General features: G+C 40.3%; 1 long non-coding RNA gene across 2 annotated transcripts; it reads left to right on the forward strand.

The window, feature by feature from the left end:
• The first annotated feature begins 156 nt into the window (after window positions 1-156).
• On the forward strand, window positions 157-23,600 carry LOC143159915 (uncharacterized). Of its 2 annotated transcripts, XR_012995283.1 has the most exons (4): window positions 157-308; window positions 4,688-4,835; window positions 21,575-21,762; window positions 23,456-23,600. It is a non-coding gene; the product is annotated as an uncharacterized LOC143159915 (long non-coding RNA). The 2 variants fall into 2 exon arrangements; XR_012995282.1 differs by lacking the exon at window positions 21,575-21,762.
• The last annotated feature ends 659 nt before the right edge of the window (window positions 23,601-24,259 follow it).

Raw genomic sequence — 24,259 nt, forward strand, 5'->3', positions numbered from 1 at the left:
GCCGCCGCCTTCGCCCCGCCCCCGCGGCCGCCGGTGAGGCGGTCCCGGCCCTCGGCGGGGACGGCGGCGACCTCCCCGTCCCCTCCCCGCGGGGCCGCTGCCCAGGGTGAAGAGCGAGGGGAAAGGCGGGGGGGGGGGGGGGGGGGTGTCTGTCTGCCCCGCTCCCCTGGCGGGCCCCGCCGTCTCCGGCGAAGACAGAAGGAGGTTTGGCCGGGCAGCTTCGGTCGGAGCGAAGCGGCAGCCAGGCCGCTCGCGCGGCTGTTGCCTGACGTTGAGTTGCTTCGTCAAAACTAAGTGCCAGGAGAGCGGTAAGGCTGGGCCTTGTCCAGCACCGCGTTCTGTGGAGCGGTTCGGCTCGTTGGGCCACGCGGGCCTTGATGTGTGCGTGGGCGCGGGCGCGAAAGGCGGTAAACCTCCTCAGGAAATGGCGAACACGCGACTCGGGCCTTAGCCCGACAGCATCGTGAAACCACGACATACACGTTTCCAATGGCAAGCGATGATCTTTCATACGGCGCGTACCTGCTGGGCACCGTGCGTTCAAAGGTGAACTCCTAAGCCCTGTTTTAAAAGAAAGGTGCTGGAGTACCACTAAAAAAGTAGGAAACGTCAAGGTGCTTGTGTCACTTTGAGCATACGCTTTAACTGCATCCTCCAAGTGTGTCGCTATACCCTGTTTCCTCCCTCGGGCCCCCCACCCCAGACTTTCATCCCTAACATGTAGTTGGGACATTAATGTCATCAACTGTCCTTTTGTCTGGAAAAACGCTGTCGCCTCCACTGGTGCAGGTCAGGTCCTGCGGTAACAAAAGTGGCTGATAAATAGAAGCAGTCGACGCATGCTCGTTGAAGGAACGGGCTTTTTTTTTTTTTTTTCTTTTTTTCCAGACCTGATGGAAATCAACAAGGAAAATGTTTTTGACCGCAGAAACACATGATTGTAACGATTGGTAATAGCTGTAATTGGCTGGTACGCCACGGGTGTTTTGGCATTGGTGTTTCAAGCCAATAGTGTCTATTCCACTGACATTTTAAAGAAATGTTAAGAGCTTGTCGTTTCTTCATTCCTGCACTCTTAAGTGTTGCCTTTTGTCTTACTTGGGTAGTGTTGGAAAGCACCAGTCATGTCTGCAGCACCTCTGAAATGAAACATTGCTTTTAAAAAAAATTCTCGAACTAACGCTCATCATGAAAGCAAGCCTGCACAGTTTCCCCCCAAATCTTCATGTTCCTTACACCCCACCAAAACCTACCTCTTGTTACGTGCCTCTATATGATCCTCATAAAAGGGCTGCATTAGTGGTAACAGCACCACTATTGAGTTACAATATTATCTCTAAGTCACCCGACTATAACTGTAGTTCTTAAAACCTCTAATCTTCAGGTACGAGGTCTAAACTGAACAATACATTTATAAATACCTCCGTAGATGACAGTTTGATGCGATCCAGGAGGAATAAACTGAATGTTCCAGCCACCTACCTGCTACTTCCTGGTATGACTGCACAAAAATCTCAAAAAACAGTGCAAGGTGTGTGACGGCAGATCAGTGAGAATAATGCTTTTGTCCTCTTGGGGCAAATGCATTGATTTTACTGATTTATATCGAGATACAAGCACAAATTAAGCATTTGTTATTTGTTGTAATCACAACAAGCAGAAAACAGAATTGTAAGTGAACATAGGTAACCTCAGCCTTACCACCTGAGATTCATGGTGTGCGTGTGAAAAGGGTGTCACTTTTTTCAAGCGCTAAGCCTGGACAAGTGACCTAGCCTTCATAGTTTGATCCAAGAGGTGACTGACTTCTTTAAACAAAACATGTCTTGGATTTCTTTGGCTGTACAAGCAGCCCGGCAGAGGAACAGATTGTCCGAATGCACCAAATTCACCGGCTTGGATTCAGGAAGGGCGGTTGCAGGACTGGATTTTACCCTTTGAGCTGTTAGCGAGGAGTTGCCCTCTCTGTCCCTTTCCAGTGCAGCGTAAGGTTGGGAAATGGCACCGAAGGATGGGTCTGCCGCTGAGCTGATATAGGCCAAGCGGGGTTGCCGTAATGCTCAGTTCGATGTGTCACAAATCTGCATTTTAATACTGAGCTTCAACATTTGCACATTACTTCAAGTATCCATTTACGTTGTTAGGCTTGGAAAGAGTCTTTTGAGCCACCCAGTCCAGTTTCTTGCTAATGAAAGCAACCGTGTTATTTTATCACTCTGCCTTATATTCTCAAGCCCAGAATCAGATGGAGTAGTTACAAAACACCACTTTTATTGGCACAGGCAGCACGGTCTGCCTATCTGAGACTATTTGTTCAGTTTCTTTTATGATAGTGACCTCCGTTCCGATCCAAGAATTGCTCCTTCTAATCTTGCAGTGTAGAGCAAGTTGTTTTCCTCCATTTTTATAACATACAGTTTATACCCACTCTCCCTACCACCCTTACTAGTTTGAGCCTTTTGTGAGTGCAACAGCAATAAAAGCACTTGTGGTCTTTAGAGGAGCTTAGTGTTAGATTCATCGGGCTTATAGGCTTTGTTTTTGTCCCGGGCAGAAGCTGCTACCGAAAGTCACCTGTCGATCTTGTGATGGTTTAACTGACGGAACGCCTCGGGAAGGCGTGAAACTTCTCCAGGTTGCATAACGGCGCTTTACATTTTAGAAACCCAAAATAAAACGTTCTTGTAGATACCATGGTAATCATCAAGACGGGTTTATAATGAAAGAGTAAATAATTAATTTTTTTTTTATCCCAGTTTCCATACGGATGCATGACCCAAAGCTGTGTTTCCTGTTCATAGGGCTCTTAGGTAATGGATTACATAGCAATGGAAAGTCCGTATAGGCTCTAATCAGGGAAGTTATACCTAACAAATACATTTCCTTTTGTGAGTCTGTGAGGTTGATTAACTTTGGACATTTGGTTTTGTTGCTAGCATAAAGCTGCAGGAAATCTTGAGAAAAATAATAATCCTTCGTGACCCTTTGATCTGTGACTTCTACTTCAGTATTTATTCAATTCCCTTCCGGTTATTGAGGACTCCACGGAACACTCAGTATGAATAGTGGGAAAACCTGAGGTTTGAATCCAGTGAATGCTTTCAGGAACTGTCTCGTGTGTGCCAGATTCTTTAATAAGTTCTGCGGGACAACTCCACGTGTTTAAACCTATGCTGTGGAGTAAGTATCTCTATAGATCTGCTTTCAGTTTCCTTTAAAACTGCTGAAAGCAGTATCGCCATCAAAGTCAGGAAGCAGGGATACTGAGTTTTGTTTGCAAGTATAACTAATACAGGAACTGAAAAAAGTTCTTGCTCGTTTGAGTTTTCGTAACCCCTCCAACACACACACATGCACGTAACACGCGTATTTTCACACCCCGTAAGTCTGACTTTTGCGTCCGCCTGCCCTCCTGCCCTGATTTTACATGTGCACCCTCTCCCTCCCGGTTCATACACGTCTCAGGTAATTCAGCCCACCTGTGCTCTGTGCCATGCCGTCCAGCAGTCCTAAACACACTCTGGTCACGCTCACCTCTTATTTCTTAGGTATTTTTTCACCCTAGGAGCTCCTGAACGACGATCAGAACTTCCGAAATTATCAGTTGAGGGCTGGAGAGAAAAAAGGGTGAAAGAAGGTGTCTCATTCTTGATGTGCAAAGATTAAATAATCTAGCTTTTAACTTCGATAACTTTTATTGTAAATGCACTGAAATGGCACTTCTGAATCGCTGAAATACTTTTCTTTTTGGGAAGGGGTGAATGTATTTTCTCTCTGTATTTGTTTTTGCGAAACCTTGAATTTTTAACCCAAACTTAGGACTGCTACAACTGCCACAAGGCTACCTTTTCCCATTGTCTCACCCTAGCAGCTTCAGTATCCATCTTTCTCTTTTCGCGAATACAACTGCTTCGGTTGAGTTCCTGTAAGTGCTAAAGAGCGACTGCCTCTTAGAAAGGGTGAATGCTGTCAGCCTAAAACCACACCCCCCACGTTTTTCTCTCTTCATGTCAAGACTGAGTATGTCTGGTTTTAATATTTGTCACAGCAGGAGGAACATAGGAGGAGCACAGAAGTCATACATCTCCAGATGATCTGATTAACCGAATGAGCTATGAAATTAATCCCAAAACCAAATCATGCCATTCTCCCTGGTTATAGACTGAGTGAATTCATTGGTTATCTTTGATGCATACAGTTTTGCAGTTGTTGCAGCTTCTGTATGTGCTGCAATGTTTTTATTCATCTCATTCTGGGAATTGTGAACCCCAAATTATTGTATTCCTTCAACACACATACCAAAACGACTGGCTCACTGAACCTCCTTGATGCATAGCATTGTCTCAAAAAAAAAGAAAAGGAAGACCCATCTGAAACGGGAGACAAGTTAAACTAAAATTAGACCATCATTAATTATTTTACACAGAAATAATACAACTGAAGTTGTTCAGCAATTACGCAGTTACTGCTGACCAAGTCAAAGGGATAAAGAAGGAAAAGAACCCAAATGTCTCTACATTCAGTGAAGTACTGTTTCCTGTGATACATATGTTAATGTTTGTCTAAAACACTCAGTGTTAATAACTGTAAATTACACGTGGAAAAGAATGATTAAAAATTGTTTTTATGCAGCCATGGCATTTACTTTAGATTACATTTTTTTAATATCTGTATTTCTCCATTACAGCAAGTTTTCCCGTGAGCATCTGAGTAAAGAAAGTAAAGAAAATCCAGACGGATTCAGAGTTGAACAAGAGCGGTGCTAGCCTGGAAGAACTGCTTAGAGTTACAGCAGCCCTGTTCATCAAGGGACAGCACCTCTATACGTGCAGAAGGTAAAGCATTTACATTAATGCTAACACTCAAATACACCCAGTATGAAGGCCCATTTGGGATTGACTTCTGCCCTCATTTGGCATGGTAAGCCAGGTGATTTTGCCATTTGCTACGCTTATCCACCATCAGTGTCAGTTTGAAATACATATATATCCTGCTTGAAAACTATTTGTATTCCATCTCAGATACTGATATTACATGTTCTGATAGTTGCCCTTAAACCTTAATACAACATCGTGCCAGCTTTTACCGCTTCCGCAGGGGGAGGACTGGGAAAGTAAAAGCAAGTCCAGAAAGCAAAACCTTTTAAAAACTAGTCACTATTTTATACCCTTCTCTATAGTCCCAGTGCTACCCAGCAAATAACAGTATTTTGAACTTGAAATTCTAAAGGGATGATTAGCTAACAATTGACCTAAAGCATTAAGCTAGAAAGACGTTTATTCTGTAATGTATTTAGTACTTTGGGAGTCTGTATCTTACTTAAGAAATGGCTTAAGCACTTGGAATCCTAAAACTTATTAGTACTCTGTGAGACTTACATTTTTACATGCGTAAATGATTTTTAAAGTAGGTTTCAGGTTCCTAATTTGCTTCACGTGCTTTCAAAATGTTTACCCTTTGTGAGTATGAAATTGAAAAATACTATGGCAAATTGAGGCAAATAGCGCCTGGATGAGATTCTGGATTTCTTTCTTATTCTCTTCAAGTGCTGTAGAAGATAAAAATAAAACAAAAACAAGACAAGTTGTAAGATAAAGAGATGTTTTTCTGTATTTTATGTATCATGGATCTGTAATCCAAAACTGTGAATAAGACCTCTCAAGCCAAAACCACCTGTATTTGAATATCAAAGTTTACTTATCAAAGTAATGTTTTGTTGTTTGGGGTTTTTTTTATTGCTAACGTTTAAGGTAGCATTGACTGTGGACTACACAAGAATCAGCTAGGAGGTTAAACATTTCTTACATTTTATGTTTTGCCTGAGTCCTGCCAGTCCATAATGATAATTTCTATAGTAACCACTTTTTAAGTAAACAATTGATTAGTTCTGAAATTAGTCCTTGAAATTGCTTCTCTTTATGCAGCTCAGGAGGTCTTAATGCAAACAGCCTTCTGCTGGCATGCGGAACAACAAAATTCAAGCTGTTGCTTTTCTATCTTCACATAAAGTGTGCCTAGAAAATATTTATACTACCAGGCTAGTTTATCTCTAGACAAGAAAGGGGGTGAGAATCTCTGCGTAAAACTTTGTAAGATCTTGGTTTCAGTGAAGGCAATGTAGGAAATTTCATTGATATCTCAGAAAGGTATGTAAAGTGGAAGAAAAACATTTTTCGCAGGGTTCAAATGATAACTAGAAAGAATGTCTAAAAGCCCTCAGTCGTCTAAAATTATCTAACCTGCCCAGGATGCTGTGGAGCCTCTGTTTTTCAAAACAGAACCTTCCTTACCTTGTTTACTGTGTGCTATTCTACTTACTGGCTCGCGTTATTTGCCATTTTGTCTTCGCTCCAATGCGTTTCTTTTCAACAGCTCTATATTGCTGATTCCTGATCTCCTATTTTAGGGAAAGGTTGGGATACAGTTTTTAAAAAAAAGAGGAAAGATCAATCTTTCTGTTATTTCAGCTTGACACAGTAGATGGAGCTAGAAGCTGGTAATCCACCTTCATCTAAAACTAGTCAGAATTGAGGGCCATGAATGACAAATTCTTACTCTTCCCAACATTCCAGAAATGAAATTTTACTAAAGCATTTGATTCTTAAACATATATGTCCTAAAAATGATTTTTTTTTCCTGTTCAACAGTAAGTATGAAGTGATTTTTTTTGTCATTTATTTCCGGCAGGCTAAACGGGGACTTCTTTCTTGTGTGACATTTACAATGCCATTGACTTTAATGCAAGCTAATTACAAAGTTAGGTGCTGCCTTGAATAGCTTTGTGTTCCTGATTTAGTGTCCTTTTCAATAAGCATTTCATGTACATGGGAGGAAAAATGCTGATGGGGTGAATTTTCATTTTGTCACCTGCCATTCTCTTATTTTCTCATTCATGAACATGAATTCAGTTACATTTCTAAATGAGGAAGTACCACTAGACAGTACTTGAAAAGAGGGGTGCGGTAAGTCAGAATACACATTTACCTATAGATGTCCGGTGAGCGAGCTTATGAGCGTGTTGACAAGTAAATCTGGATCATTTATTCTCATTCCTGAACTTCGATGTACAGGCTCAGCCTAAAACGTCCGATTTGTTTTCTCAAGCGTGTGATTTTCAATTATACGCAAGATACTACTTTCAGTACTTAACGTTGTATTCCAGAAGTCAGTCTGAACTCAAATTCACAAGCTTACCTTCAGACGTCGCTACAGTCTCTCCACGTTCGGCAAAGCTTTTAAATGCCACTTAACTGCAGTGAGATTTAAAACATCTGCTTCAGCCTACTTGCATTCAGCAAAGCACTTTACATGTAACCTTTACGTACCCTAATTCCAAATCTTGTATGCCTCTTGGTTAGCTAGTGACTATTACTAGCCAGAAAAGCTGTTCATAATTTCTGGAATGCTATGCTTTATCGGTGTCACCTAGTTATCTTAAAGAACTTTTCACATTCTATATTTCAAATGTCTGTCTTTAATTTAAAAAGACCCGTGTAAAGACAATGAAAACATTTTTCAATAAAAGTACTTCCAAAAGTCTTACACAAATACTTTGCAATAAGAGCACCAAATAAATCGCACATTCTTATTAATTGACAAGTCAAGTTTTCTCTTCGTTATTAATCAAAACCCCAGTGAGAGCTGATCTCTTGGTTAGACACTTCATTATGGCAATTTTCTAAGACTGTCACCGGAATATTAGATGTGGTATTTTGTTTTGTGTGCTGGAATATTGTAAATAAGGTACATTACTTACCCGCCTATGTGCGCTGTCAGTCCCAAGCAGATACACCTGAGTTTTGTTAAACAGATTACTTTAGAGACAATTGCTTGCTTAATGACTATTCTACTCTGAATTTTAATCTCTCATGGAATTATTTCCTATGTTCTGCTCATTTCTTGTCAGCATCTGTATGTGTTAGTCCGAGAACTTGCAACTTCAGTGCATTGCAGACAGATCCGTGTACTGTTGTTAGCTTTTGGCTTTTCTTTTATTTTTGGATTCCAACAAATATGCATCCACTTCTAGCGGGCAGCTATTGCAAAAATAATACTTCTTTAGCGTGAGATACTCATGCTAATCAATGCAATGGTTTTACATGATACGTGTTGCGATTTGGGAAGACTATTCCAAACTATTCATGCTGCCATTCAGCCTCCAGCGGCGACAGAGACGAAGGTCCGTTTCAGCCTCCCAGAGGCCTCATTCTTCCTCAACCGCATTCATTAAAAGTGTTCTCAAAGGGTGGTCAGTAGCTTGCACCCAGGTGCTTAGCTGGCCCGGCATAGGTTTGATTGCAACGCATCAGATTCTTACAAGGAGCTGGTTTGGGGAAACGTGTCTTTTTCGGATACAGTTTTCATCCATAATGTGAAAAAGCTATGTGACGATACCTGGCTCAACCACGGTGTTGGGGAGCCGGAGTTCGGAATGAGTATGTTGTAAAAAATTGGTTAGTGGGGTAGTGGTAACTTTTTTTATATGATGTCTCCTATAAACCCCTGTTTGAGTTTAGGGGCATTCAATATGACACTTAGCTACTAAGAATTGTGATCGTTAGGTGACAACTTTGCCAATGAAATTGTTGTGACATCTGTGCAATCAAGAACTCTGAGCTTGAGAAAGCAGTCTGAGCCAAAATTGCAGCTCCTAAAAATTTTTAAAAAAGGAAGAAGAAAATCTCACCCTCTGGCTGGAAGAAAGACAATTTAGGAAATCAACAGACAACAACTTCATAGCTGAATCCGTCACTTCTTCCCCCTCTTGTAACTGTATAAGCTATTTTTGTAGTTCAAATTAAATTAATTTTCCTTTTCTAACCAACACATGATCATTCCTTACAGTGTTTTAATAAAGTTCAATTTCAGACAGCTTAGCCATAGAAGAAACTGCAACGATTTAGCACTAAGGAAAAAATCAGATGCTTCCCTATACTGTGGTTTCTGCTCAGTGCTTGACAAATATCTTGTGCTGAGTGTCTTCCCCAATGCCAAACAAGCGGAAGCTAAATGTTTTTGCTACCAGAGCGAATGCAGAAGATTTATGGATACGAATGCTGCTTTCACTACACATTGTTCTACTTCTCGCATTTAAGATATCCCTTAATCCCTTACTGACCACATTGATGTGGCCTTTCCACACTGATTGAAGACAATTTCTCTTTTGTTCTCTGCTTTTTGAGCTGGTACAGTTTTATGACTTCATGGGTGATATGTCTATATTGCAGTTAATGAGTCAGACAGTGATATTCAAGGTACTTTTAAGTAAGGCACAATTTGCCTTTTGCCTTTCTGCAAAGTTCTTCAATGAAGAAAATATAAAAAGGCTCAGCCTCCTGAGAACACTGCCGTTCTCAGGCACCTCAGGATTTCTCTGTTGGTACCATACAGATCCTTTCTGATAGGCAGTCCTGACGGCACATACCTGTGCTATAGACTGATAAATCTTACAAGAGTTAAGAGAGGAAGCGGACGCAAATGCGAGATCTAGTGAAGTAGAAATGGTCGCACAGAACATTAACGGCAAAGCCAAGAATGGGACCTATCCATTGCAAATGCTTTTTCTCTCTGGTTTTGTTCCGGTGTTTCTACCTTTGACCATTTGCTGTAACAGGTAGCTTGCAGGGTTATTTCAGCAGTATCAGTCTGATCACTTCTAGCCACCTGTAATGTGCAATTATAGACTCAATGGTTTTTACTTACAGCAGCCTGAGTAAAAGAGGGAAGAAAGCACAATTAATGGAAAGCAAACTCTTATCCTGGTGCAATAGTATGGCCTGAGTGCTGCAGTACCTGTCAAACTAGCGCAAATAATTGATACCTAGATGTTTTTAGATGTTGCTGAGGCATTCTTATGTTTTAGCATCTTTCACCAGTGCCACAAAGTATGGAGAAATACCTCACAAGCTTTTTATCCTGGAATAGGAAGTCACTAAATGGAAATAGTTTGTAGCAATGACGCCTCTGATGAACTGAAAGAATAGCCCTTTCTCTGCCCACAGGAACATTATGTTTTTCTCGACGTTGAGGTCCACGGCTTCTCTGTGCAAAAGAGTTTTGTTAACAGTAGGTGGCATGATTCTCCCGCCTGAGGACTTCGAAAAGGCTTGCTGCATGTTAATCGAGACTCGTTCCTATCGAATGCTGATACCTGTTTACTTCAGGACACGCAGTAGCTTTCTCTGCCAGAGCTGTCTTTTCGGAAAGGATTAGGCTTGAACGTCGGTTTTAGAATAATCTCAATATAACGTCAGATAGACCTGCTTTTTACTGTCCCTACTCGTGCCTTCTGCGTTTATGCCAGAGCTCCTCCCAGCCTGTACTTTTCCCACAGCTCATTGCAACAGCCTTTTCATCTTTGACCGCTGTTCCGTCTGCACTAGTCTTCACCCGCAGTTTTGAGCGGGTTGCTTGGCCTCACATGCAGGAGGTAATTGAACCCCTATTAATTCTTTGCTGTGTGACATGGACATTTCCTACTCTTCCGCTAACCAGACTAAAAATATTTGTGTAATTTGGTGTGAAATAACTTCCTTAAAATATTGTAGATTTATCTCTTTTTTTTTTTAAGTCCGTATGGAAAGATCCAAGATACGATATCTCTTGGCATTTTTGTAAATTAAACTCCTACCTTCCAAAACCCAGGCCTAATGAAAAGCCTTTTGCGTGAAGAACAGCATCCCACTTGTAATTGTAGCCACTTGTATAAAATAAACTGTTTCTGCACCATTCCTGCTAACCAGTGTCTCTGCTGGAGCTTAACCTTGCATACATTGTTGACTTCAATGGGGCTATGCAGTGTGCACACAGTTAAGTGTACTTGTAATTCTTATCTTTGAAGATCCACTGGTATAAAGGCTTACTTGCACAGACCTCATGGCAGGATAAAGATTTTAATTTTGACCTGACATGGGTGAATCTGTGATTTTAGATGTTACTTTACTCACAAAAAGTTTGATTATTGCTTGATTATTCAGCAGTTTCTCATCTTCTTTTCTTAGCTATCCAGTTCTCTGGTCGCAACTGGGGTAAATAAGCAGTGCACTTTTCAAAAGCACACAGTTCTATCTAACTCAGTTTCAGTGAAGTCAGGCGAGTTTTAGCACCGACTTCGACATGACCAGAATTAGGCCAATGCTGAATATATTTCAAAATCCTACACTGAGGACCTGATAACCTTATTGAGTTGTCAAATAGCTACTTAGGCAATATCAGTGCCCAATAGACAGGAGTCTCTGATTTGTCTCATTTAAATCTGTCCTTACCCAACTTGAAGTGCAGCTATATACTAAAAGGAGGAAGTGAGTACTTGATTTTCCTTTCAGAAGTGGAAGTAGATAGACTGCCTACTTGATAACCAGGAGTCAAATAAAATAGTCGTCTTTTTCTCTGGGAAAAAAAAAAACAAACTACACAGAAATTCCTTGGGAAGCCTACTCTAAATTTCACCTTCTGCATACAATAACTTTTAGTTACAATGTTACATCATTCTGTATTGAAATTTATGACCAGCTTGATCATGAAGTTTTCTTTTTTGTGGGTGGCAAGATAAAATGACCTAAGTCCATGTCAGCAGAGTTTTTGTTTGTTGCCACATGATACAATAACTGTGTGGTTTTTTCCAAAGAACAGAAAATTCAGTGCAAAGTTTCATGAATAAATGCCACGAGGACTGATAAGAATACATGTTGTCAGTAAAACAGTGAAGGTTACTAGCCAAGGGCTTCCGGATTTGTTGTTCTAAAACCATGACAGCTACAAATCTTTTATAGGGCCTAGGTCTGTAGATCTTAAAAAAGAAAAAGTCATTCTTCAATTTCCATAGAGGTGATATCTTAATTTTAGAGGCAGACCTGGTGACAAACTGGTATCTTTTTATTCTCTTGATTTTATACTTGGTTCAAATGGTCATATTTTTAATGGAAGGTCTGTTTACAGGATATCTTCTTATTCACACCTGACTATTGCATGAAATCAGGCGCCTACCAAAACAGTTCAGTATTGCAGGTGTAATTCACGTCGCATTAGTCTCTATTCATTCAGTTTCATGGGATAGTCAGTGTAAGAGAAAAATGGGGCCTGCAGGATCAGAAATTTTGTTCTATTTTGTGTTAGTGGGAATGGCATTGAACAGTCTGAACTTACACTGCCGATAATGATGGATCCTGCGCTTTCCATATGCAGGATTTTAGCTGAAACCACACTTCCTCATGTACATCCAGTTTTGCTTATGTTGTGTTCCGTTTTATACAGATTTTCTGACAGAAATTAAGTACACAAGGAACGTGAGGCTTGGTCTTTTTAAGACATATTGAACTTTGTATATTTTCCAGTATAAGATCTCCAGGAATTATATTAATCATCGTTTGGGTGACTGTTTCAATCCTTTCAAGTTTTTAGATTTAAGATTGTTCCTTATGATTGGCAGGATAAATTCAACACTGAGATTTGCATTTACAACTTGGAAGACGTGGAGCGGGAGTGGCCTTACACGTCTGAGAGTGTCACTGGGACTAATACAATCTAATCTGCACATTCCTAGGAGTCTGAAGAGGAAAATAATAACCGCTCTAAAAGGCTAAGTCTGTCACAGATAGCCAGTCTTGGTCTCTGAGAAGAGACATCAAGGTCAGGCATAGTAGCTGGACTCTGTCATTCCTAGTCTGAGAAATGGGCATTTATCCGTGTAGGTCATAGTTGAGTACTGGTTCTAGGGTAGTAGTGTTGTAGTTTGTTAATTTGTTTTCAATTTTTATTGGACATAGGTCAGGGTTAGCAGATTAAAAGATGTTTGTCATTTGAAAGGTTTGAACATTTTAAACATTCACCCTTTCTTGAACTGCTTTGGTTGTAGATCACAAAACACCATCCCCGGAGACAACAAATGCATTCAGAACGATAATTTCCCATGGATTCGGTGCTGCCATAGCTCAGACTCTGTTGGGAGTCTTACTGTTCTCTTCAGAAGGAGCAAAGATGTGCTGGTGATATTTTGCATCAAGCAACCATTAGGACATAAAGTAGACCTGGTCTACCTATTTATTGCACAGTTTTCACTTAAAATGTCAATTAGTTCAATCTAAAATGTTTCACTGGAAACATCAGAGTTCTGATAAACTTTCATGAAATCCAAAGTTATGTTTCCTATAGAACTACATTGGCTTTAACAAACCTGCAGGGAGGCAGGCCCTGTGCTTGTAGGATTTCTAGCTTTGGGGCACCCAGTCAAATGAGCCGAGAACATCAGTGTTCTGGGATGCCAAAGCATCCATCCCAAAACTCTTACAGTGCTGACAGCAATGAGGCTACAGTGCCCGACCGTGCAGCAGGACCTTGGAGACCGTGTGACTTGTGTTCATGTCAGGTTGTCAACATTTTAGGCTTCCTGTTCTTACACCGGGAACTGAGTCCTAGGTCTTGGCTCAGCACGAGGCTCTCCGCTCTGCCAGTAGGAACTGTGAGAAATTTGGCTCAACACATAATTTGCACGGCTTCCATCTTCCCTTGCCAGGGGAGCCAGGAATCTGGCAGCCTTAGGCAACCCTGGCATGGAAAATACTTATTAAGGCACAGGAGGCAGGTATAACATATAAATCAGGTAATATGACTGGCTATTTATGAACAGGGATGGGGGGATTCCCTCCCCCGTTACCATAAGGGGGACAGGGCAGGATTCCTCTCTTTCTATATCAAGCACCTACTTTTGGTTAGATGACATGCGTCCTTCACTCCATGGCCATGTTGACTAGATCTGCACTGACTTTCAAGGAAGCCTCGAGTCTCTTTGCAGTGAGAATAGCTCAGGTGCCTGTATTGTAGACACCTGAAGCTTAGTAAGACGAATCCCATTCTGTGTTTCCAGCACTCTGGAGAAAAGTCAGAAACCTAAGTTCACTTAAAAGCGCAGGAGCCAGATAAGGGCAATTCTAAATTCATTCTTATCATTTAATTTCATGAGTTATTTTTGAGAGCCTTAGAAAGATTATGAATATGCTTGATTGGCAATATTGAACCACTGTTGGTATTAGAATAAAAGGCATTTGAACAGAAAGCAAATGTCAAGGACTGTCAGCCTGGGGTTGGAGGGCAGTATAGAGGAATGGCCTAGCGAGTATAGCCACTGGCTAATTGATCCAAAAGACAACACTAAAAGCTTCATGTGCAAAGAGTTTGTTAATATTTCTTTTCATGACTTGAGAAGGGTTCTCAGGTTAGCGTTCAAATTAAAAAAAAACCCAACACAGCTATTCAGACTTTGCAAAGCCACAGATCTATCTGGTGCCTCTTTTTAATTCCTTTAATGTCACTGTCTGGACCAATCTTTTTATTACTTATTTAAGAGAACCACATGAACCACACGGATCTTTGCTAAGCTTAATCATATTTTTTGGTCTCAGATGAAATTTTTCTGATTCTTGGAATGTACTGAGGAACCTCTCTTTTAAAATCATGTCTTTCTGAAGGCTTTCAAATTAGGTACCCCAAATCACTTGTCTCCTTTGAAAATCGGAGTTTGCAAGCACTACTCTAAAGAAAAAACAAACAAACAAACAAAACAAGCAACATTTCCTCAGTTTCATACTATTTTTTAGTCACTTCCTTAACATTGGGAATCCCAGCTTTCCAGTATTACGCACTATATTGTAACAAATACAGGTAAAGGAGAATATATGTAGGAAAACAGCAACCAGAAGAAAGACAACATTTTGTTGCTGCCGCTGCAAATCAAATTCTCTTCTAAGAGATCATTACGTGCTGGTAATATCGCTGGGAGTTTGATTCACGTTTAAGGTAGTACTGGACCTGGAACTACAAGCCAGAGATCACCTAATAGATGCGGTCTGTTTGAATGCTGCTTGAAGAGCTTTTAGCTGTTAAAAACAATTTATTTTTTCAGACAGAAAAGTACACATGCTTAGGTTTGACTAACTAAACTTTGCTTCTGAGACTAAGACAAAAATGTTGAAATATCTCACTGGGTTTTTGGATTTCACCTGTGGGGACAGAAAGCTTCACATTTAATTCGTGGAGCCTCAGAATTCATTATAGCAGAATAATATGCAGAAGTGGATTATCTTTTTATGTCAGTGAGTAAATGACAGTGACAACTTTCAAAATTTCTTAACCTGCCTGCTTCAAAAGAACGGAACAGGCTCAGTCCTAGCTGTAGCAGGCCTGCGTGACGGGTTGCAGAGCTCTGGACCCCGTTTCTTCCTGTTCATCCTTACCCCTCTGCTCTCAGAGTTTCAGAGTTCCCTGCTGTGATGTCAGGAGGTGAGTCCTACCTCTATCCAGATACTGGCTCTGAGGAAACTGAAAACCTGGGTTCTGACAGGAGTGCTGAAAAGAGCAATATTTTTGAATACAACTGTGATAGAACTGTGTTCAGTATATACGGGACTGAAAGGATTCTTCCCTACACATTCATTTGTCTCTCTTGCGCTATAAACATTCCTCCAGCGACGAGGACCTGCAAATGGCTCTACAAACATCTGTTCTCCTGTTAAGATGCCAGTTCAGGCCCTGACTCTTAGCTAAAGAAATTCTGAAGTCAGTAGGGGATATCTCAGTCGGAAAATGCCACTCCTGCTCCAGGGCTTCCTTTAAAACAACTGTCTTTCCATTTTTCAAAGTTGTGAGGGCTTGACCTTCAGGAATTACTTACTCAGAAATGGAGGAAAGAATAAGAACAGGATCGCTCTCTTTTTCTCCTTAATGCTTGAACATTTACAAGTTGTCTTAAATAGATAAACTAGTATCTTCCCAAGAAACAAACCGACGTGAAAAAAATCCAGAGGTCATAACAGAAAAAGCAGCACAAAATCAGAGAACAATTATAGCAGTAACACAGATTCTGTTTCTATGGAGATGGACATGAAAGAGAAAATATTTATCAGCTCTGCAGTTTTCAGGCCAGAAGGGGAAAACTGTAAGTTTACGATGAAACTAAATGAAAAATAGGACAAAGTAAGAGTGTCAGCACTGCCGAGGGGCAAAGGCTGTCAGTGATGCAGTAACATCTGGGTGTGTCAGCTGCAGACTGGGGGAGTCTGTGTAAAATCTCAAAAATTTTCCAGGAGTCCTACAGCCCCACTACACATAAAGCAGTTTTTTCAACTCTTACAGTGTTTCAAGTTGGGAGCAAAACCAATGCCTCCAAGAACCCTTAGTTCTTTTTCAACATGCTTTTCATCTGATTTTAGCAAATACGCCTGCTTACACTTACAAAAAAGTTTGTGGCCTTGTTCTATATAAATTGGAGGTCACAGATAAATGCCTTGAAGGAATTCAAAACAAAAAACCTCCAAACATTTCCTGCCGTTCCTCAGAAGTTTTCAGTATCTCCTTCATTGCTAAACCTGAAGTACGTCAAACCTAGGAAAGAAATACTAACAATCTCTTGCCAGACAAAAGCTTTCAGCTTTGGCTATGGACTGAACTGTGTTCACTGAATGGTTCTTCTGTACTGCCAGAGACCATCAAGCTACAGTTGACTGCAGTTGCGCTTTTCCAGGCACAGTGCCACCAACAATTTCTTTGAGGTTGAATGCCATTTATTAGCTATCGGACACAAAATAACCACAACGGAGACAGACGGGTGAAAAGGATGAACCGCAGAGACTCTTAGTGAGAATTTTCACAGAACTCACAGCAGATCTGTTAGGATCGTTAGAAATACATGAAGTAGCTCACAGCTAAACATAAGCATAAGTAGAACAGATTCAACAACAGTTTACCAAACACGAAAACACATTAAAAATATATCAAAATCGGTGGGAAATGAAGCACAGAAATAAAAATAGAGTTTAAGCGAAATCAATGCTTCGTGTGCTATTGAAAAAACACACTAATGAAATGTATATGGTTCCACATATATCAGCTATGCCAAATGATTTTAAATGGCCCCTTAAAGAAGAATGCAAGGAGCCACTGAGAATATGAGCTTCAGCGGAGATACGACATCAGCGGGACACAAAACAGCAAAAATAGGTGGATCGTAAAACTCAGAAGAACACAGGCTGCAAAGCTCAGGCAGCAGCATGGAAATTGGAAACTGAGTGCCAAAAAGTTTCTAGGGCACGAGTGAACGTACTGGATTCCAAAGGCCTCCGGAGAATTATGTAAGAGGAAGAAAAAAGATCGCCACCGACAGTTGTATCATGAAACAAACATCAGTCACACCACCGCAACAATTTAAATTCCAGATAGCATATCAAAGACATTTATAAAACATACTGAAGCAAAAGGTTCTTTCCGATAAGGACTTCATGAACTGAGTAACGTTGCACCTAGGAGAATTCTTTCCTACATCTGTTTTGTAATTAGATGTGCACTTCACTCATACCAAAACATCACTGATGTTTTTTGAGGGACCTTATGACTAGAAATGGATAAAATGATCAAGCCAGTACCTCACCTACTTTGCAGATTACCTACTTGTATTGACAGAAAAAAAAGTCAGGAGGACATGGAAAAAAGAGACTAATTCTGAGAAGTCACAGAACTTGCCAGCTGATAGCCCTCACAAAACATTGCAGGCTGTATATCTGGATAGATTCAAGCCATTGCATTGTGGAGGAGTCAATATGAAATGCCTACAACCAGTAAGATATTACCTCACAAGGCAAAACAAAACCATCCTTGTACTTGCTGCCAGAGGATGATATTGGCAACTGTTACTTGATAAGGAAGACGGCTACATCACCACGTGGATTTCATGAGACAAATGGGTAGGGATGGTAGAATGCCCTAGGGATCAAATGTACAGGATTTGAAAAGCAGGACAGGCAGCAAGACTCACTAACAGGACTCAAACACTTTAGAGATTAATGTTGAAACAAAGAATATTTTGGATGTAAAGACAGCATAACAAGAAGTGTAGCAAGGTATGAACTCGATCTCTTCTCTTTGATCAATGTAAGTAGGGAAGATGGAAGAACAAGGTGATTTCTGGCTCACTGCTGCACCGTACAGGATATACCTGCTAACTTACCCACATCTTTCTTTCAACAGGTAAAACCAACAGAGAAGATATCCCACATCTGAACAATATTATGACATCATATCAAACCCTTCATTAAAAAATATTTAACATTTTTCCATGTCAGCCTAGTGTATATAAACCCCCAGGATGAGCAGAAGATGGAAGTGCAAGAGACGCGGTTCATCTAAACGATAAAGCAAAGAGTAGGGACTAACTTGCCCAATCTGAAATTCAGTGATATTCTGCAGAGTGAATGAGTAGACAGCCGCAAAGCATGTTGCCACCGAGGTGGGGATTGGGACATTGTTTCTAGAAATATGGCAACCAGGAGATTTCACATTAATCTTATTAATACCCACAGAAAAATGTACGTGCAACTGAAGTATTTCGCAATCACCTGCCTGTGTAATAAGCTCCACCAGCATAGTGGGGAAGGAGAGTCTTCAGAAACTACTGTAAATAATCATAAGGCCTTTTTATGAAGTACCCTACGCACCCCCAGAACACTGTTATATGATGTTCTTGGAATAGCGGAGCTAAAACTGAGATACTATGAGATGCGTATAGATGATTTCTCACACAGCAGTCCTAGATCACAAAGAGAAAGCTATGAAAAATGCATTTTTCTTCCTAAGGGAAAGCATCATTTAAAGCAACTATATAGGAGATTGAAGGCAGGAACTTGAAAGAACAAGAATAAGCTCTGATCAGAGGGTCACCGTTGCTACTAGCATCCTAAGGATACCTGGAAGATCTGCATATGAAAAAAAGGCATCATATATAAGCAATATACTATTAAACACATATTCTTGAGAAAAGTTACTCTTGAAAGTATACATTAGAGCCATTTTGACTTCTCTCATGCAGATAACTGTAAGAGAGATGAAAGACCTGGCAAATAGCTGTGTCATACATAGGAAAATCCAGGGCCAGACAATGAAAATGTGCAACGTTCCCAGTAGAGCTCAGTATACTTTAGGAAAGCACATAAATGATCTCATTACCGTAAACCACTACCTAGGTTTTTGGAAGTGATACATATTGTCAGATACTGCTGCAGGGATTACTGTAAGCAAAGCAACATAGCATTTCAGTGGATACTATACTGCAGTAATTGATTTGGAACCGGTTGGTGCAACTTGGCTGGAAACAGACATTTAGTTGCATCTTCATTATATCACAGCCAGTCAAATAGTAAAGGTGAACACATGGGTAAACGTCTCAATACTGTAGTAAAGAGCACAGCAACAGAGAAATATACACAAATACCACAGTGAATAGGAAAAAGCTGACTCAGAAGCCTGATGCTGGCAGTCTTAATATCACTGCCATGGCCAGTGAAGTGAAGGACAAAACAGGAAGAACAGGGAAAGCATGTATTGTCTGAAGCCTAATACAACCAAGAGGCGAACAGCTTAGCAGAAAAATTCAAGCAGAAGACCACGCACGAATCATTTTCAGACTGCGCTTGAAAGTGATGAACAGATACCTGCTTCTTCAGGGAAGGCAGCACTGAATTCACTTTAATGAAGCTATAAATCCTGATAGACCCGTAAATGAGAAACAGTAATATTGACAATATAGAAACAGGCAGCCTGCTGAGACCTGGTCAACGAGACATAGAAAGAAGACTGACTCGCACTGGCTTCTCCTCTGTCTGCTTGCGAGGTCTTCCCAAGGCCTTTAGGGCTAGCATGGTGTGAAAGAACCTTTTTCCAACCCCTGCCACAGTAAATGTCTTGTTAACAGTTAATTAGGGGACTACCTAAACAAAAAGAAAGGAATAACCTAAAAAAGCAGAGTCATTCATATATGTGTGTGTGTGAGTCTTGAGATGGATTTTGGAAGGTATAATGTCAAATTATGCAATCGGGTTACCAAATTCAAGCTTAACTTTGCAATCTGGAAAACATACATCCACCATACGTAACAATACATATACAAAACCTTTTCATACGCATATGAAAACCATTTTTTTTGGTTTGCTTTTCAGCATAATTTAAAAAATGTCTGCTTTCCAGATGGACTTGATGATATAGAGAGAGAGCACAGAGGGGACAATGAGGTCTGCACGTTACCCTGTCTGAGGTCTTTCTCCTTCACTTTGAAGTAAGCACCGAATACCGCATGTTCTGGCCGCTCTTGTCAGTGTTCTGGATTTTGGCATGAAGTTCAGGTTTGCAAAACTATTTAGGTGTTGAGGATGCAGATTTATGGTCTTGAATCTGTTCCAGCAGAGGACTACAGGAATAAGACAGTAAATTACAAATTGAGCTTATGGGAATTAGGTGTTTGAATTATTTAGGTGCAGTGAGACTATGAATAGTCACTCTGGTTCATTTAAAAATGCTTATTTTAATGAGAGAAAACTCTGTAAAACTGCAGATGAGTGCCTGATCACCCAAGATGAATGGCTTAGCATTAGAACTGAGGATGTGCCCAGAAGATATGCCCTGTCACGGAATGCTGTTAGCTACGCCTTAGCAGGTCTCTGCCTATTCTGCTACAGTGATCAAATCCTTTCCATGTCTATGTTTGCTCATCAGATGGGCCTTCTTGCTCATTTTATATCTATGAGTCCATCTCTGTTCAAATAAAAGGCATATATCAGTTTGAGATGTTTGAGTTGTTTTGCATGGGAGCCAAACATCAGTGATAAGAATAGCAAACATAATGCACCAGAGCAGGAAAAGACTGGTACCTGACCATGTGTCCAGAACTACAGGCATTTATTTAGAAATATACTGATAATTACAGTTATTTAAAAAATGAGCTACTGTCCAATGGAAAAAAAATAACAGGTAAGCCACACGTCTGTAGGCACAGGACTGGAAATAGGAGGTGGTGACACCTTTTTCAGCGTTATCTCACTTCACCTGCAGACAGATGAGAAGTAGCATTCTTTTTGCTGGTTCCATCTGCTTTGGCAGAAGGCTATTTTTCATTTCGAGGAAGAAAAAAAATTGCTAGTTGGCTGCTGTCCTTTGTGTTATCATTAGATACATAAAAAGCCAAAGCAAAACAAAGAACAAAACCATTTTCAAAACAGAACTGCAGTTATTGGCAGTAGTTGTGATCCTGGCGCATGAATGCCTCTAGGTTTGGTGTATATCTTACAGTCCATTCACACAAACACAACTTTTGGTCTTTAAAACAAAGAAGAAACAGCAGTAAATAAAATTGAGGGCCACAAAATTAGAGGGTTACTATCAGTCTTCGTTTTTTGAGACATCCCTTTGAAAAGGACTGACTTACTTTCCAACAATGCTCTGGCACTTGTTCTTAGGATGATATATCAATTTTGTTATTCAAAGGTCTCATGCACTTTTAGTACATATTGGTCCACATATGTGTAACTTTTAGTAGGAACATTAATCCCAGTGAAATAGGAATAGCTCTCCCTTCAATTTCTGAATGCTCTCCGCTCTCCTGCAATCTCCTTCAGGTACAAACCACCTGAACATAGAGGTGAATGGGTGGGTTTTTTCTAATAAAGGAGGTGTTCCTGTAAAATTAATGGCTCAGAAATTCCTTAAGAGCTATGGCTCTACCGTGGCATCTCTTCATCCTTACTAATTATGTTGTATGCAGCATAAGAGAGCACAACGCACAAAATGAAGCCTGACCGTATGCAAAGAGAAGTTGGTTAAATATGTATCCCTGAAAGTATTTCTCCAGTGGGAGTCTGAGAATGAAGTAATCCGCTTCGTATCTACTGTTTCACTTTGCACAGCATGCTATGATGGAATATTTAAAAACGATGCGTCCTTTTTTTCCAGGTCAGTTACTCTTGGAATTACTGTCCTTTGGTCCCCCACGTCTGAAATAACACTTTTTACTGTAGTAACAGTAACTTTAGACATACGTGTGTGTGAAAATGCATTAGTCTTAAAACGCAATTGATATGTTCCTTTCTGTAATACCAGGACAACTTTGTTGAACGCAGTGTGGAAAAATTGAGTAACAGGAAGCTCAGTATAATATTCAATATTGTTAAACAAACATCAGCATTGGAGTTCAGATCTCTCTCTCAGCAGTTATATGAAACGTTGGCATGAAGTACAGGACAGACAACAGAAGATATCTAGAAATAAACATGGACCCTGTATTACAAACTTACCTATTAACTCTAGGGGACCAGCAGTGTTCTTGCTAACACTGCACAATGCTGCAGGGGAAAATTCCAGATAGCTTTCAAGATGCAATATTACATATCGAGATTTTTTTCTTGTGTTAAATTTAAGTGTAACAAAATACTTTCCCCTCCCAGCCCTTAGCTGTCATTTTCTGAAGACTGCTTTGATACAGCCTGAGAGCATTTCAGGAGCTGTTCTAAGGCACGATTTGCCACTACCGCATTTTTTCACCACTTTGACTTGGGCGATGTTCCAGTCTGGTTGCCTTTTACAGTCATTTTATGGTTATCAACAAGACACATAAATGTGTGTTTATATCTCACTGAATGCTCTGTTAAGATTTGAAAGGAGGCACAGGTTTAAAGACGCAGGTAAATCAAGCTGATGTTTGTAGAAAAGTTATATTCCATTTTTACAGTGGCTTTCATTGGGTCAGAAGGTACTTGACAGATTGCTGAGTTAGCTCCTTGCATTCATTTTATCTGAGATCTTGGAAAAAGTGGTGTTAAGCCTCTGTAGCTACCTTTCCACCTCTCACCATTTATATCAATGCAAAATGCGTGCAGAAGTTTCCAAACTCAGAATGCTGATATATCCAAATGTCAGTGATTGAAGGGACTGTGCAAAAAAATGCTAGGTAGTCTTCAGCCGTTCTGAAGGTTACAGGTTAATCAAAAAGATCCACGTTTTAGTGATGGCTGCTTCTTTGACAGAGGGATGTGGTCAGTAAAACCAATTACAGACTGAAGTGTTTAACCAGCTCTTTCCTGGGATTTTGTTAGGCTAAAGCAGCACAAGTCTGAAAGGTCCAGATTGTTCGTCGTAATTGCCATCATTCTCCAGAAAGTTGGGATTTTGCTACGACCGCCTGAAAATAATCCCTATTTCTAACATTATGACAAAACCGGGATGCTCTTCTGCAAATTCGGCTTTCCCCCACCATCCTTCATGTAAGAGTTATCCAGATGACCTTTAATTCCCAAGATAGAGCCTTGTTCCTTTAAATCACTAACAAGAATGTTATTTTTCACCTACAAAGACATCAGGAACAGACTTTTGGAAAATGCAAAATTTTTTTGCAAAAGCAGCAACCAGTATAAATTTCATTGTATCAAAATATTCTGCAAACTCAGATGACTTTAATATGGTTATTCATGGAGAATGCAATAGTCTTTCTGAAAGACAAGATGCGTTGCCTTGACATTTTTCTAAATGAAAATTGCCTGCAAATATTTTATGCTTAGACACATCATTTGATTTATTTAAGACATGTTTAAACACTCAAGTTCAGAAACAAAGTGGTCTTCATTTTTCTTTTATTTTGTCCAATTTCCAGAAAACCGAAAATTGAATTGTTCATACTACTCCCAGAATGAATAATACAGAGTTGTGGTAAAACTGCTGACTTCAGAAAAAAAAAACAGAGTAGAAAAGGGAACCTTAAGGACTGAGGAAGCGTTAGAAGACCTCGCTCTAAGCTATACCGGGTGGGTACTTGCTACCAGAAGTCATGAGTTGCGTGGCAGAGCACAACCTTCAGCCACGCATTGAGAATCGTCGTGTGGGTTGACATCCAGCCACCGGAGAGAGAAGTTAATTAAAAGTAAACCATAGTGTTTCCCGCTGTGGAACTACACCACCTTGCACTCAGTGAGGATCCAACCTTATACTTGTTATTTTTTTTTAAGCCTCTCACTGAGTGTTCTGGAAAAATAATTTCAATTATATTCCATGTCCCGGGGCTCTGTGCAAACTTCACAATTCTTCCTGTGTCTGGTCTTCTAAGTTACCAACTAATCAATAGAAAACTTCGGAAGAGGAGAGCTTAATTAAGAGATTACTCTTGGGAGGACGTCAGCACAAATGAGGAATTGCAAAAATTATGAAATGACAGCTCTTGCAAATGTTTACACATGTATTTGGCAGTTTTCTGGATCCTGGTGAATAGCAGTACCCACAGAGAACCGGAACGAGACCTAACAGATCAGGTGCTCAAATCGGCCCTTTGGCTGTTTGAGCAGCCTTTCTCTTGGATGTTACCCTAAGTGTACGTCCCAACCTTTGGAGCGAGATGCAGTCTTATACAGTGTAAAATTGTCAGTTCCAACTTAGTTGTCTACATGAAATTGTTCCACCCTGG

Source organism: Aptenodytes patagonicus, chromosome 4, assembly GCF_965638725.1.
Source record: "Aptenodytes patagonicus chromosome 4, bAptPat1.pri.cur, whole genome shotgun sequence".
NCBI classification, from domain to species: Eukaryota; Metazoa; Chordata; class Aves; order Sphenisciformes; family Spheniscidae; genus Aptenodytes; species Aptenodytes patagonicus.